The 13,635-nt window shown below is 43.6% G+C and overlaps 1 long non-coding RNA gene across 2 annotated transcripts in view; it reads left to right on the plus strand.

Moving 5' to 3' along the window:
• The window catches only part of LOC142827868 (uncharacterized), a 51,277-nt gene that overhangs the window by 31,424 nt on the left and 6,218 nt on the right, over window positions 1–13,635 (plus strand). The window contains exon 2 of one of the 2 annotated variants that reach the window (XR_012902651.1): window positions 9,409–9,492. The exons of the other annotated variant lie outside the window; for it this stretch is intronic. This is a non-coding gene — a long non-coding RNA (uncharacterized LOC142827868). The remainder of the gene's footprint in view (window positions 1–9,408; window positions 9,493–13,635) is intronic. 2 annotated transcript variants of the gene reach the window in all.

Below are 13,635 nucleotides of genomic sequence, written 5' to 3' on the forward strand. Positions count from 1 at the left end.
AGTTTTAAAATTGCTTTACTAATTTAGCAAGACACACTGGGTCAGAATCTGACTCAGTCACACAGGTGTAAATGTGGAGTAACTCCATCAAATTTAGTGGAGTTATGAATAAGCACAAGGTCTCACATGTTATTAGTGTCAGAAATTGGTTGAAAAAATCAGAAATTGCTGTCTTCTAGTTCTGAACTCTGAGGCTGTGTCTACACTGCAGGCTTTTGCTGGCAGAGAGTATGCTAATGAAGTGCTCATTAGCATTTGTTGCGCTGTCATTTGCATATCTCTGCCGATGCTTGTTTTTGCACAAACCTCTTGCACAAAACCCATTGGCAGAGATATGCAAATGAGCACTTCATTAGCATACTCTCTGCTGGCAAAAGCCTGAGAACAGTGGGGTTGGGTGGTTTCCAGTAACATCCATGATGAAAAGTGTTTACACTTTTGTAGTTTGTTGTAAACAAGTTTGTTTACTTGTTTAGTTAAAAACTTCTGAAATGTATTGCTGTTTTTTAGCATCTTTTTTGAAGATACGAAGATTGTGAAATATTGTATGAACTTGATTGGCTATCAGTGTACATTTTTTGTCTTGCTTGTGGTTTGTAGTGGCTGCCTTGAGTAGTGGGTAGATTATTTCAGATGACACAAGTCAAATGTTTGTTAGTATATAGATTAAGGATGTTAAGAGGTAGGTAATTGGCTAATCGTCTAGTTGATACAAATTGTATCGACTAATCGTGTAGTCGATAAGGGAAGGCGCTCTGCACCAGCTCACACTGAGTCCAAGAGCTACCCCTGCTGCGGCTCTGCAGTTCAAATGTAGTAAGAGCTGGGCCCCAGAGCAAGTGCCTTTCTTTGCCCCCTCCCCCGGCTGCCCTGGCTGCAGGTTGCTCATAGGTGCCAAACAACCCTCCAGTAGCCTAGCAAACAGCATCGGAGAGCTTGTTTTAAATAAGAGTTTAAATTTATCAAGCTATGTATCCAAACTGCTTTGCCAAATCTTTTGAGGCTGCCCGTCACTCCAGAGAGAGAACCTGCAGTCTGAGGAAGCACAACACTCTTTAATACTCAGCTCTTCCATGAGAACAAAGTAGAGGCAGAAAATTACAGTCAGCCAAAATTATTTATTGTACAAATGTCTCTTAAGTTTTCCTCCATGTGAAAATCACTTTTCAAGAGGCATGTTTCTATCCACGCCCTGTGCAGTATTTGCACAATGTGATGGGTAGCTGGGCATTCAGATGGAGAGACAAGGTGGAGGTTCATTGTTGCATCCATATATATTTATCCAAGCGGCCCAAGCTTGTCAGAATTGAGCCATAACTTATATATTTGCACTCTGGGGCTTTCAGATGTCTTTCTCTGTCCACAACTCTCTTCTGCTTTTCCCTAACATATTCATTAATGGATGATGTCTTTTTCACTGACAGAGGACATCTGATTATAGCCTATGTCTTTGGAGCACTCGGTGGCTAAGTCTAGACTGGTATGATTTTGCGGAAATACTTTCAATGGAAAAAATTTTCCGTTAAGTATTTCTGCAAAAGAGCGTCTAGATTGGCAAGGATGCTTTTGCACAAAAGCATCCGTGCCAATCTAGACGTGCTTTTGCGCGAGAAAGCTCTGATGGCCATTTTAGCCATCAGGCTTTCTTGCGCAAAAAATTAAGGTGCCTGTCTACACTGGCCCTCTTGTGCAAGTATTGTTGTGCAAGAGGGCTTATCCCTGAGCGGGAGCGTGAAAGTATTTACACAAGAGGCACTGATTTTGTACATTACAAAGTCAGTGCTCTTGCACAAATTCAAGTGGACAGTGTAGACAGCTGGCAAGTTTTTGCGCTAAGGCGGCCGCTTTTGTGCAAAATCTTGCCAGTCCAGACGCACCCGGTATGTTTTGGTGAAGCTTATAGAAATGAGAGGTTTTGATAAGGTATCAAACAGATTGACTCTGAGGCTGTGTCTAGACCGGCAAGTTTTTCCGCAAAATCAAGTGATTTTTGCGGAAAAACTTGCCAGCTGTCTATACTGGCCACTTGAATTTCCGGAAAAGCACTGACGATGTCATGGAAAATAGTCAGTGATTTTCCGGAAATACTATGCTGCTCCTGTTTGGGCGAAAGTCTTTTTCCAAAAGACTTTTGTGCAAAAGGGCCAGTGTAAACAGCACAGTAGTGTTTTCTGCAAAAAATCCCCGATTTGCGAAAATGGCGATCGGGGCTTTTTTGTGGAAAACCGCGTCTAGATTGGCCACGGACGCTTTTCCGCAAAAAGTGCTTTTGCGGAAAAGCATCCTGCCAATCTAGACGTGCTTTTCTGAAAATGCTTTTAACGGAAAACTTTTCTGTTAAAGCATTTTCGGAAAATCATGCCAGTGTAGACATAGCCTGTGTTAGCAGAGCTTTTGATGAAACTTCTCGAGCCTTTCCCTGATCTCCCTTTGGAAAAAGAATAAGATCTGCTTGTTAGAAAGACTTTGATTGAGTTGTACTTTCTTCTCTTTGAATTATGAAGCTCCGTTGCACAGGCAAGAAGTTTAGATTTTCTTGGCACAAGGGGATATTTAGTACTGGATTGTTCATTCAGTCTTTAGTCTCCTGACAAATTCATTTTATTTCCAGTGGAATTTAATATGATGAATTTTAACAACTGTCCTTTGTCTATCTTTCCCCTTTTTTTTAATTTTAAAGAAACATTGTTTTTAATATTGATCCAAAGAAAGATGCCTTCATTCTTAACCTGATTCCTACTTTCTTCTCGTATTTGTAATACTGTTGATGCCAGTCGCACACTTATTAATAAATTGTTATATCTAAGGCAGAGGTGGGCAAAAGGGCCTCCCTGTGCCGGATCTGGCTCACCATATGGGTTGATTCAAATGGACTGCCCAGCTGGCGGACTGGTTGCCTGCCACCCCGCGCTGCTGCCTCTGATACAAAGGCAGTAGCACAGAGTGGCAGCCGTAATCAGCATTTTGGCCTTTCCGACTGATCTCTTGTAAACACGTTGTGTTTGCTCTTCAAGACTTCACACTGCGCCAAACTCCAAGTCAACATTCTTATATTCCATTTTACTAATTCACTTCTTTAGCTTTAGCAGTTCCTGCCATAGTCAGACAAGGCTGTTGCATGCTGCTTGTAGGGAAGACCCTAGACTTCTGGGGTTCACCCAATCACATCTATTGGGTGAGATTTACTAGTTGGCTGTCCATACTTAACAACTCTTGCATTGAAAGAATTTCTCAAAGGAGAAAGAAAACTCTGATGTGTGTGTTGCTTGCCAAAGCTGATGAACCCTACCTATTCCCCCACAGGACTTATCCAGTGATATAATAAGTCTTTTTCAATGGCATAATTTCATATATATGCTCAGCCTGTCATTTCATTGATGGAAGCACTGGGCATTTTGGTTGCAATTCTATGTTGCCTGGATTAAATGAATGACAAATATTAAACTAATTTCTAGTATTCCTGGGGGGGGGGGGGGGGGGGGAGAGAGAGAGAGAGAGAGAGAGAGAGAGAGATATCAGTGCTTAATGAAGAAATTCTTTCATTTATCTAGCATCTAGATACTACCCTGTTACAGACTTCTGCACAGCATAGGAGGGAATAATTTCTTGGAAGAGATAGTAGTTGAGCTTGATTCTCTGATATATATGAACAAGGGTTCTTGAACTTTTTCATATTGTGGACCACATCTTATACAAAGATGGTCTTGTGGAACACATCCTGTCCTATTTGCAATCATGTGAAATTTCTGTAGCATTGCAACAATTGGTTGGGGAAACAGGAATTACCATACTAAATCAGACCAGTGGCCTTTGTAGCCCATCATTAGTCCGCAGCACCAAAAGCTGACATGGAAAAGCAATAATAGGGAAATATTTTAGGGGGTGTGTGTGTGTGGTTTTTTTTTTTTTTTTTTAACAATTTGGCAGGTGGAAACTTGGAGGATAGGCAGCAGAACATCGGCTCAGCTGTCTGACTGGGATTGGCAAAGAGAACTCAAACTACAATACAAGGTGTTCAGATACTATAGTGAAGTGTTGCATATAAGTAGGCAGAAAGAAGGAGGAGAACACAAATTTTCAGAAGTACAGTGATTGCTATTAAATAGGTTCACATTTACCATTAGCTACTCTGCACATCAGCTACCACAGTGAGAGAGTTATTTACATATTTTGAGTGCCTCGTCCTAATTCTTCATAGAATTATTTCTCCCTGATGGGCAGTGGGTGGGAACACTGAAAAATAACTCATGACCAAAACATACAAACACCAAATAAGTGATATGTTTCTTCCAAACTCTTCCTGGATTTATCAGGTGTATAGCCATAATGAAATTAATAGGGCTACATGATGTGCAGGATACAGCAAAAAAATTAGGCTTTAATTTGCTCCCTACATTTTTATTACAGGATTTATTTTAAATTTAATTATTTTGTTCACTATGTGTATTAAAATCAGTCTGAGCAGACATTGGGGGTTTTATGACCTTGTAGGATCTTTTAAGTCTTTTGCAGTTCAATCAACTATTTCAAGCTGTTCTGGATGCTGACCTTCAAAGCTGGAATAACAGCAGCAGCTTGGGGAGAATCCAGTATTTTCTGCAAAGCCAGGATTTCAAGAAAACAATTTTCTCTTTAAATTCGAGACAAGCTTTAATATTGTAACCCCTTGCCCCTCACTCCCCTCCCTCCCCCCCCCCCCCCCCCCCCCCCCCCGGCCATATAGCACAAACAGCTGTTGCTGAAATATCAGCTTTTGGGAACAGTCCAGCTTCTGCTCAGATGGACAGTACTGCACACCATAATGTCTTAGACCAGCGATGTGACCCACTCGTTATCCTAGGGTGCCCATGCGTAGCCCTTCTTCATCTCAGTGGGCCACAAGAGTGTTTTAACCAAGATGGTCTCCCAGGATAGGGTAGTTTTGCTAACTGAGCTTGCGTACCTAGAATTTGCAGGGTGTGCTGATTGACTGTGAGAGCTGTGCATTCTGTCTGAATGCAATCGAAGAGCTGCTATGGTTCAGTGTTGGGTGCTGGTTACACACACCTCAATTCACATGCTCTTGCTTTATGTGTCACTTGAATAAAGCCAGTAAGAAAAAAATTACGTGCACACAATCAGTGGAGCAGCCCTGCATGTGGGAAGTGTGCCTTCCCATAGAACCCCAGTGGGCTGCATATGAACCCCAGTGGGCTGCATATGAACCCCAGTGGGCTGCATATGGCCCACAGGCTGCAAATTGCCCATCACTGGCTTAGACTGGACCACATCCATTGCCTTGAATGCAGTTTTCCACCTCAGACATCCAGCTAGTCTTGAATACTGAAAACAGGACCCGGGCCTCTGAACCTGTCACAAAAATGTACTATTGCATTCACAAAGATATACTCGCTTACTTCTTACCATGGTGACTAAGTTTGAGTGGGAGGCTAGACATGTTCAAGGCTGATATATAATCTGTTTTTAATTAAATGTTTAAACAATAATTAAACTAACTGTCCCATTACTTGTCTTCACTCTTTCATGGACTGATTAGTATAATGGAGGATAATGTCACTAACGAACTGATTGTCATGGTGTTATGTAGTATAGCATGTCTCTGTGACAGTCAGATTATGCTTCATAATGTTTCAGTGCTTAGCAGAAGTCTAGGGAGTAGGGATATGGTCTTTGGGTTGTATTACCTTTAATATTTTTTTTAATAAAAGATATATATCTTCCTGAGTCAGGGCAAAAATCAAACAGCAATTACCTGAATGCAGAAGAATGTTTCCTTGCAGAAGAACGTTTTAAATAATTTTTCGGTAAGTATAATTGTAGAACTTTTGCTATTGTTTGTGAAGCAATGGGCTTGAATCTGCCAATCATTTATATTGGACCTAGAATTCTTAAGCTTCAGAGGGGTATCTGAATTAATCTGTAACTAGTAAAACTTAAAAAACAATGAATAGTCTAGCAGCATCTTGAAGACTAACAAAACATGTAGATGGTATCATGAGCATGGGTACAGCCCATTTCTTCAGATGATTCCTACAGACAGCTCCCTAACCTCAAACAAATTCTTTCCACCTCCCATCATCATCACCCAGGAACCCTCCCCTACAATCAGCCCCGGTGCCAACTCTGTCCACACATCTGATTTCATCACTGGACCCAACCACATCCGCCACTATATCAGAGGCTCATTTAACTGCACATCCACTAATGTGATTTATGCCAGCAGTGCCCCTCTGCCATGTATATTGGCCAAACTGGACAGTCTATATGGGAAAGAATTAATGGATACAAGTCAGATATCCAAAAAGGCAACACACAGAACCCTGTTGGAGAACATCTTTAACCTGCCCAGACACTCATTAATGGATCTCAAAGTCACCGTGTTGTTTCAGGCCAGTTCCATAAGTCAAATACACATAAGTCATTGGAACTTAACTTCATTTACAGGTTTGTGACCCATCACAAAGGTCTGAATAAAGACATTACCTGGCTAGCACAGTACCTTCCACATCCTAATGACTTAACCAACCAAACAATGGGTACTTAAGAACAATTTGCACCAGCTCTCTAAGCTTTATGTAACATGTACACTCTAATTCACTATTATTTTTTCCCTTCCTTCTTCCCCCCCCCCCCCCCCCATTTTGGAACTGGACCTTTAATACTCCATTCATCTGAAGAAGTGGATTGTACCCACGAAAGCTCATGATCCCATCTACATGTTTTGTTAGTCTTTAAGGTGCTGCTAGACCATTGGTTGTGTGTTAAGATTTTTCTAGAATTCTTAGTAAGATTACAGTGTAGGAACTGACTCCTTCTATGTTAGCCACAGATACAAAGAAAACAAAGTTTTGGCTCAACTAGCACTTAGATCATCACTTAGATTACAATAACCTGTTTGTTTCGGGATAAGAGGGCTGAAAATGTGGGCTGAACAGTTCCAGTTGTGAGACTATGCCACCAAAGTGATATTTATGGTGATCAGATTAAAAGAACAGGATCCAATGTTTAGTACTCATGGGAAGGATTGCAGGGCAGAGAGGGGAAAAAAAAAAGGTAGCTTATGATACTTGTCTGCACTCATCAATCTGGGCCACCTTATGTCCAAACCAGGCACATGTATAATTTACAATAGTCTAAGAACACCAAAAAGGATCACTTTACTAGCAAAGGGTTAAGTGGAGCACAATGCATCCCACCATCACTGTGTGTCCTATGCTGTACTGTGCCATGCAAGCAATCTCCTGAAGCAGAGGGAATTCTTGGCTGCCCGTTCATGTGGTTAGCCTAGTTGTTGGCCCTCAGCTGTTTCGCCACACCCTGAATATAGTCCTGAATGGTTATTGGAGCAGGCTAAATGGAGCTCATCACCCAGGGTATGTCTAAACTGCCACCGTAGTTTGGACAATGAATATCCCGGTCTTCAATTTGCATCTTGCTGGGCGCCGCCATTTTTAAATCCCCGTTAGTGCGGACTCCGTGCCCGCGGCTACACGCGGCACGGAGTAGGTAATTTGAATTAGTCTCTCTAATTCCAACTACCGTTACTCCTCGTGGAATGGCTATGTGGATTGTACCATAATCCCAAAAGTATGCTGTTGGGATTAACATGTAAGGAATGTGTAGGTGATCGGAGAAAGTGGTTTTGTTTCCCATTTGTTGGTCTGACATATTCCTAGAGCATATTCCCTGTTTCTTTCTACAGAACTTAAATTGTTTTTTTTTTTCCCCTGATGCTTCTGCAGGGGCCATGTGCATCTGTGAGTAAGAGCCTGAGGGGAGTGGTGCTTTTCCTGCTGCCTGTTCTTCAAACAGGCAGCTTTTATTGGCTAGAAACCGACCAGTGGGATTGTTGGGTTGGGGAGGGGAGCAGCACTCCCCGCTGGGAAACACAAATTGCCCAGCAGCTGCTTTTCTGAGTGGCGTGCGGGGGCAGGCGGGGTGGGCAGGGAATGCACCTGAGGCTCCTCACTGCATCCACAGGCCGGATCTGGTGGTTTGGAAGGCTGGATCCAGCCCGCGAGCTTTATTGTGCCCAGTCCTCACATAGATGATACCTGCAGCACTGTCAGTACCTGAGGCTAGAACATGATTCTTTGTTTTGGACTTTCTAAGACAAAACTCTGAACCAAACTAGTATAATGTCTGCTTTGTGCAGTTCAACAGCAGTGCCACATAGGCAGCTGTACATGTCTGTGTTTGGTGTTTTTCAGCAATCCGGCAGCTTCTATATTGGTGTTGGTTATCACTCAAATTTGTTTTATTTTTTTCTTTAATATTAGTGTGTGAAAAAATCGGGCATGGAGAGTGTAGACTGGGTCTATGCAAATAGCCTCTCACGATTCTTTGAATGCACCACTAGTCTTATCTGCATTACCTTTCTGTCATGCCAGTCCTAGAACACTGAATATAGGATGTTGGGTGAGCCAAATTTCAGTCACCACACAACTCGAGTTCATTCAATGTTCAAGTTATATTTTTTTAGTCCAAAAACAAAAATATTTTTTCAGTTTTCCTTTTTTAAAAAGGAGATAACATCAATGTTTAATCTTTTAAATCTTAAAAAAAATGTTCACAGTTGTGGAAACTTACGGAGTTTTAGATAATTTAATGACAAACACTGATTCAAAAAGTGCTGGTGTTTAACAGTTAAATGTCACATCAAAATATACAGAGTAAATAATTTTAAAATCACACTATTGTTCTCAAACAGCATTGCCTATTTGTAAACTTTATTTATTAATGGAATCAGTTTGTGTATATGGCAGAAATCAGCATTTACTGAAACATATTTCTAAACATACTTGTATTAAAGAAAAAGCAAAAAGAAAGAGAATGAAGTTAAAGTCTCTATGACAATCTTTTAACATACTATAGCAACTCTGCCTCATCAAATGGCAGTAGCTCTCTTGCAAATTTAAAAAGGGCAGTACACAAAAAATCTGTCAAGTTGCATAGGGTTCAGTGCCTGTTAGGATTCAGACCTCAAGCAGAAACAATGGTAATGCCAGGCCACCTAGATGTCTTTGCAAATGTAGTTGCACAGTTAGTTTCAGTGGGAGAACCTCTTTCTCAAAGACTTCAGTGGATGGAAATAGTTTTGGCTCAGCCTGTGAAATGTTATATTGCCTAGTTGAGTGTTCTGGGTCTTGGAGCCTGTGGCCAACCGTAAATGTCGCCTGTTGCAAAACTAGGCAAATATCTTGATGGTTGATGTACCCCCAGGATACCGTTGCATACCCCCAGACTCCATGTTACCTTACTTGCAAACCACTGCCCTACAGCATATCCATGAGTGCTTTGGGCAGGTGAGTTTCTGGTAGTAATGTGCCAGATTTTATGATTTTTTAAAATGTATTGACAATCACATTATTTTGATATTAAAAATCTCAATTTTATTTTATATTAAAGGAGCTGTTCATATTGTAAAGTAACCCTGATTCAGTGCAAACCATTAGCAGCATCACAGCCATCAATTACGGGACTCTGGCAACGGTGGGTTTTTTTAAACAGACAGGAACTAAATGAATGAACCCTACCTCTCCTTGGTCTTGTTCTTCTTTCCTTCAGCATCTTTTTTTTTTTTCTTGGCCATCCCTCTAGGCCAGCAGTGAAGAACCTACGGCCCGGGGGTCAGATGTGGCCCCCGGCTTGCCTGGATCCAGCTTGGAGGCGTAGGATTCCCCTCTGCATTGGGGAGCCCATGCTGGAACTCCAGCCCCCTCTCCTGCTGCTGCTCCACCACAGGTCTGAAGGGTCTTTCTGCTTCTGGGTCAGTCAGGGGCCACATCAGTGAAAGTTTGTTTTTTCTTTTTTTGCTTCTCACTTGTTTGTAGCTCCTGACTGATTTTTCTGTGGGTCAGTGGCTCCCAAACCAAAAAAGGCAATAGCTTTCACATGGGCGAGAATAGGAAATCCAGTTAACGCTCGAGTCCATTGATTCCTGTGCTTGCTTTCTTCCGTAACACTGCCAAGCTGTGTATAAAACTTGCCAGGTGCATTAGCTGAAAATATCGAATTGGCAAACAGGTCTCCAGGTAGACTTTTCATGTCATTCACTTGAAGAGAATATTGGGTAACGTACCGGCAAGAGGAAAAAGTAGAAAAGCAGCTACAGACAATTGGGCATAAATCATGTAACAAAGCAAGAGGAGAAAAAGATAAGAGTTCTGCTAAGCTTTGCAATAGTAAAACACACACATCCAGGTGCTGTCTTGGAACTCTTTCTCCACTCCCTCAGATATAAGGGCATATGCAGGTGTCATTTGTTTATAGGCCAAATGACTCTTCTGCCAAATCTATTGCAGGGTTAGCTGTCATAGTCTTGTTTTTAAAGTTGATGTGTGGTATATTTTGCAAAAGAACAAAACCCACATGTGGAACTGAAGTGTTTTTGTGGTACAGGCAGTCCCTGGGTTACGTACAAGATAGGGACTGTAGGTTTGTTCTTAAGTTGAATCTGTATGTAAGTCGGAAGTGGCGTCCAGATTCAGCCGCTGCTGAAATTGACCGCCAGTTCTGACTTACATACAGATTCAACTTAAGAACCCCAAGTCAGCTGCTGCTGAAACTGATCAGCCGCTGATTCCAGGAAGCCTGGGGCAGAGCAACTCTGCCTCGGGCTTCCTGTAGTCAGCGCTGGTCAGTTTCAGCAACGGCTGACTTGGGGACGCCTGGGGCAGAGCAGCTGGGGTGCTGCTGGGTTGCTCCAGTAGCGCCGCTCCTCGGCGCTACTGGACCAACCCAGCAGCACCCCAGCTGCTCTGCCCCAGGCGTCCTGATTCAGCCGCTGCTGAAACTGACCAGCAGCAGCTGAATCAGGACGCCTGGGGCACAGCAGCAGGGGTGCTGCCGGGTTGGTCCAGTAGTGCCCAGAGCGGCGCTGCGGGACCAACCGGCAGCACCCCAGCTGCTCTGCCCCAGGGTCCACAACAAAAACCTGGTCTGCTGGGGGGGGGGGGGGGGCACACTAGCTGCGCCCCCCCCCCCAGCAGACCAGGGACACGGGGAGCAAAGCCGCAGCGGCAGGGTGCCTCGCCTCTGAGGCTTTGCTCTGGCGTGGGACCCGCTTTGCTCGCGGTGCCCCTGGTCTGCTGGAGACGGTCCCCAGCAGACCAGGGGCACCGGGAGCAGCTTTTCTCGCCCTGGAGGTCGAGGTGGCTGACAGCTGCCTGTGAGCTCCGGGGTGAGAGAGCCCCGTTCGTAAGTGCGGATCCGACATAAGTCGGATCCGCGTAAGTCGGGGACTGCCTGTATACACTAGCAGCAGACTATTGAGACTAAGGATATTTTGGAATATTAAAATTGTGTTAACAAATGTAACATTTATTCATCATTATCATAAGGTTAATCTTTTAGGAACAGTCCAATCTTCTGGAAAAGTGTAATGTAACAAGTGAGGACAGAGGGTCTCTTTAATTACAAGCATCTCAGACGTTTGGACAGAGGGCTAGAGAATTTTCAGGGATGTGAATTGTGTGTAACACACTGGTTAATTATACTACAGGTGTTAGACCTCTCTGGTCTGGCACCCTTGGGACATGACTGGTCCCAAATGAGGGATTTTGCTGGATCAAGGAAGGATATTTCTGGGGCCCCTGCCACTGCCCTTCCCCACCCCCAGCCATGCCCTTGCTGCCAATCTCCCAGATGGCTTCCTGCTGCCACCAGCCCCTCAAGTTAGGGCTCTTGGCACCACCATGGCAGCCCTGCCACCTCAAGCACAGCTCCAATGCCAGCTTCCCAGCCCCTTGGGGCAGCCCCCCTGCTGGAGTCCAGCTGCACCGCAAGTGCTAGGAGGTGAGATGTTGTTGGCTGACTGGTCTCTGAGGGAAAGGTTCACACAAGGTGTGTCTACACAGCAGGGCTTAACTCAAAATAAGCTATGCAAATGGAGCTACATCAATTGTGTAATTTATTTCGAAATTGAGAGCATTTCCGCAGCACTTATTTTGAAAGAGCACTCTTCCTCTGACTCCCCTTACTCCTTTTACAATGAGGGTTACAGGAGTTAGAGTAAGAAGTCCTCTAGCTTGACAGTATTTCCAAATAACTGCCTCCTGTGTAGACACAAACTAAGTTATTTCAAAAGAACACTAGTTGTTTTGAAATAATATTGCTGTGTAGACGTACCCATAGTGTGCAAGGCCAAAGAGAAGAGTTCTTATAGGGAGCTGCAAGGATCCAGGGGAGGTGAATGAATGCTTTCTGTACTTTGACCAACTATGCACTACTGCTGTGTCTACACTGCACCCCTTTTTCGGAAAAGGGATGCAGATGAGACAAGTTGGAATTGCAAATGAAGTGGGGGATTTAAATATCCCCCGCTTCATTTGTATAAACATGGCTGCCGCTTTTTTCCGGCTCAGGGCTTTGCCGGGAAAAAAGCGCCTGTCTAGACGGGATCTTTCGGAAAATAAAGCCTTTTCCGAAAGGTCCCTTATTCCTCTTAAAATCAGGAATAAGGGACCTTTCGGAAAAGGCTTTATTTTCCGAAAGATCCCATCTAGACTGGCGCTTTTTTCTGGCAAAGCCCCGAGCCAGAAAAAAGCGGCAGCCATGTTTATACAAATGAAGCGGGGGAAATTTAAATCCCCTGCTTCATTTGCAATTCCGACTTGTCTCATCTACATCTTTCCGGAAAAGGGGTGCAGTGTAAACACAGCCTACTTGTTTCCTCAAGCATTCTCTTTTAGCCCATTTTCTGCCTCATATTTATGAAGCTCCGGCCTGAACTGGTTATCAACCTGTGTCAAGTGGACAAACAAATCTTACTTTAACTCCACATTAAAAGGAGAGAGAGCCTCTCTTGGTCAAGTCCAGTCTGACTTTCTTGGCAACAGAGAGATCCTTCCTGACACAGATCATGACCCATTTTTGGGATGATCTTCAACAAAGAATGAGCCAAGCCTTTTACTGATCGAATCAGCTTGCTGCCTTGCGATCACTCATTTCTCCTTGGAAAGGTGTAAAAGAAATGCAGGCGAACTCGGGCTGTTCTGGCTTCCAACAGGAGGATAAGAGAATAGAAGGCCAATCAATTCTGCTGGCTGGGCTCTGATGCAGTTAAAGTCACCAAGGGGATGCAGGACTTCAGAGCAGCCCAAATACCTGTTAGAAGCGGAAAGAGTCCTTCACTGTACTTTGTGCATAGCTGGCTCTGGAGCAATCTTAAGATGTAGGTCTTATGGGAGAACGAAGGAGCCCTCTCCCCATTCAATGTTTTTTTTTTTTTTTTTTTTTTTAAAGCTGAAAAGAGCACCAATTATTACTTCTACTTTACATTTCTGTGAGGCTCTGGTGCTGCTGCCCTTAGCTTGGGTTTTCATTCCCCTCAGCTTGTGGTCTGATTGGGGAGGAGTGAGGAGAAAGAGAGTGCAAAGCATATTAGTATCACCTCAAGATCAGTTCTGGGGAGAAGTAGGATATTCACTCTTCACTTCCTTCATCCTGGGAAGTGGGAGCTGACCCACAGAGCTTAAGTTTAATTAACACGTATTGTACACAAGCCCTTATTATGTCACTCAGAGGTATGAATAAGCCACCCTCCCCGTAAGTTACTTCTCCATAAGCGCTGGTGTGGATAGTGTAGTCAGACCACTGCCTTTTCAGAAAGCACCCTGCCTGAATCTGTCCCTG

The sequence above is a fragment of the Pelodiscus sinensis genome, chromosome 3 (genome assembly GCF_049634645.1).
Source record: "Pelodiscus sinensis isolate JC-2024 chromosome 3, ASM4963464v1, whole genome shotgun sequence".
Classification (NCBI taxonomy): domain Eukaryota; kingdom Metazoa; phylum Chordata; order Testudines; family Trionychidae; genus Pelodiscus; species Pelodiscus sinensis.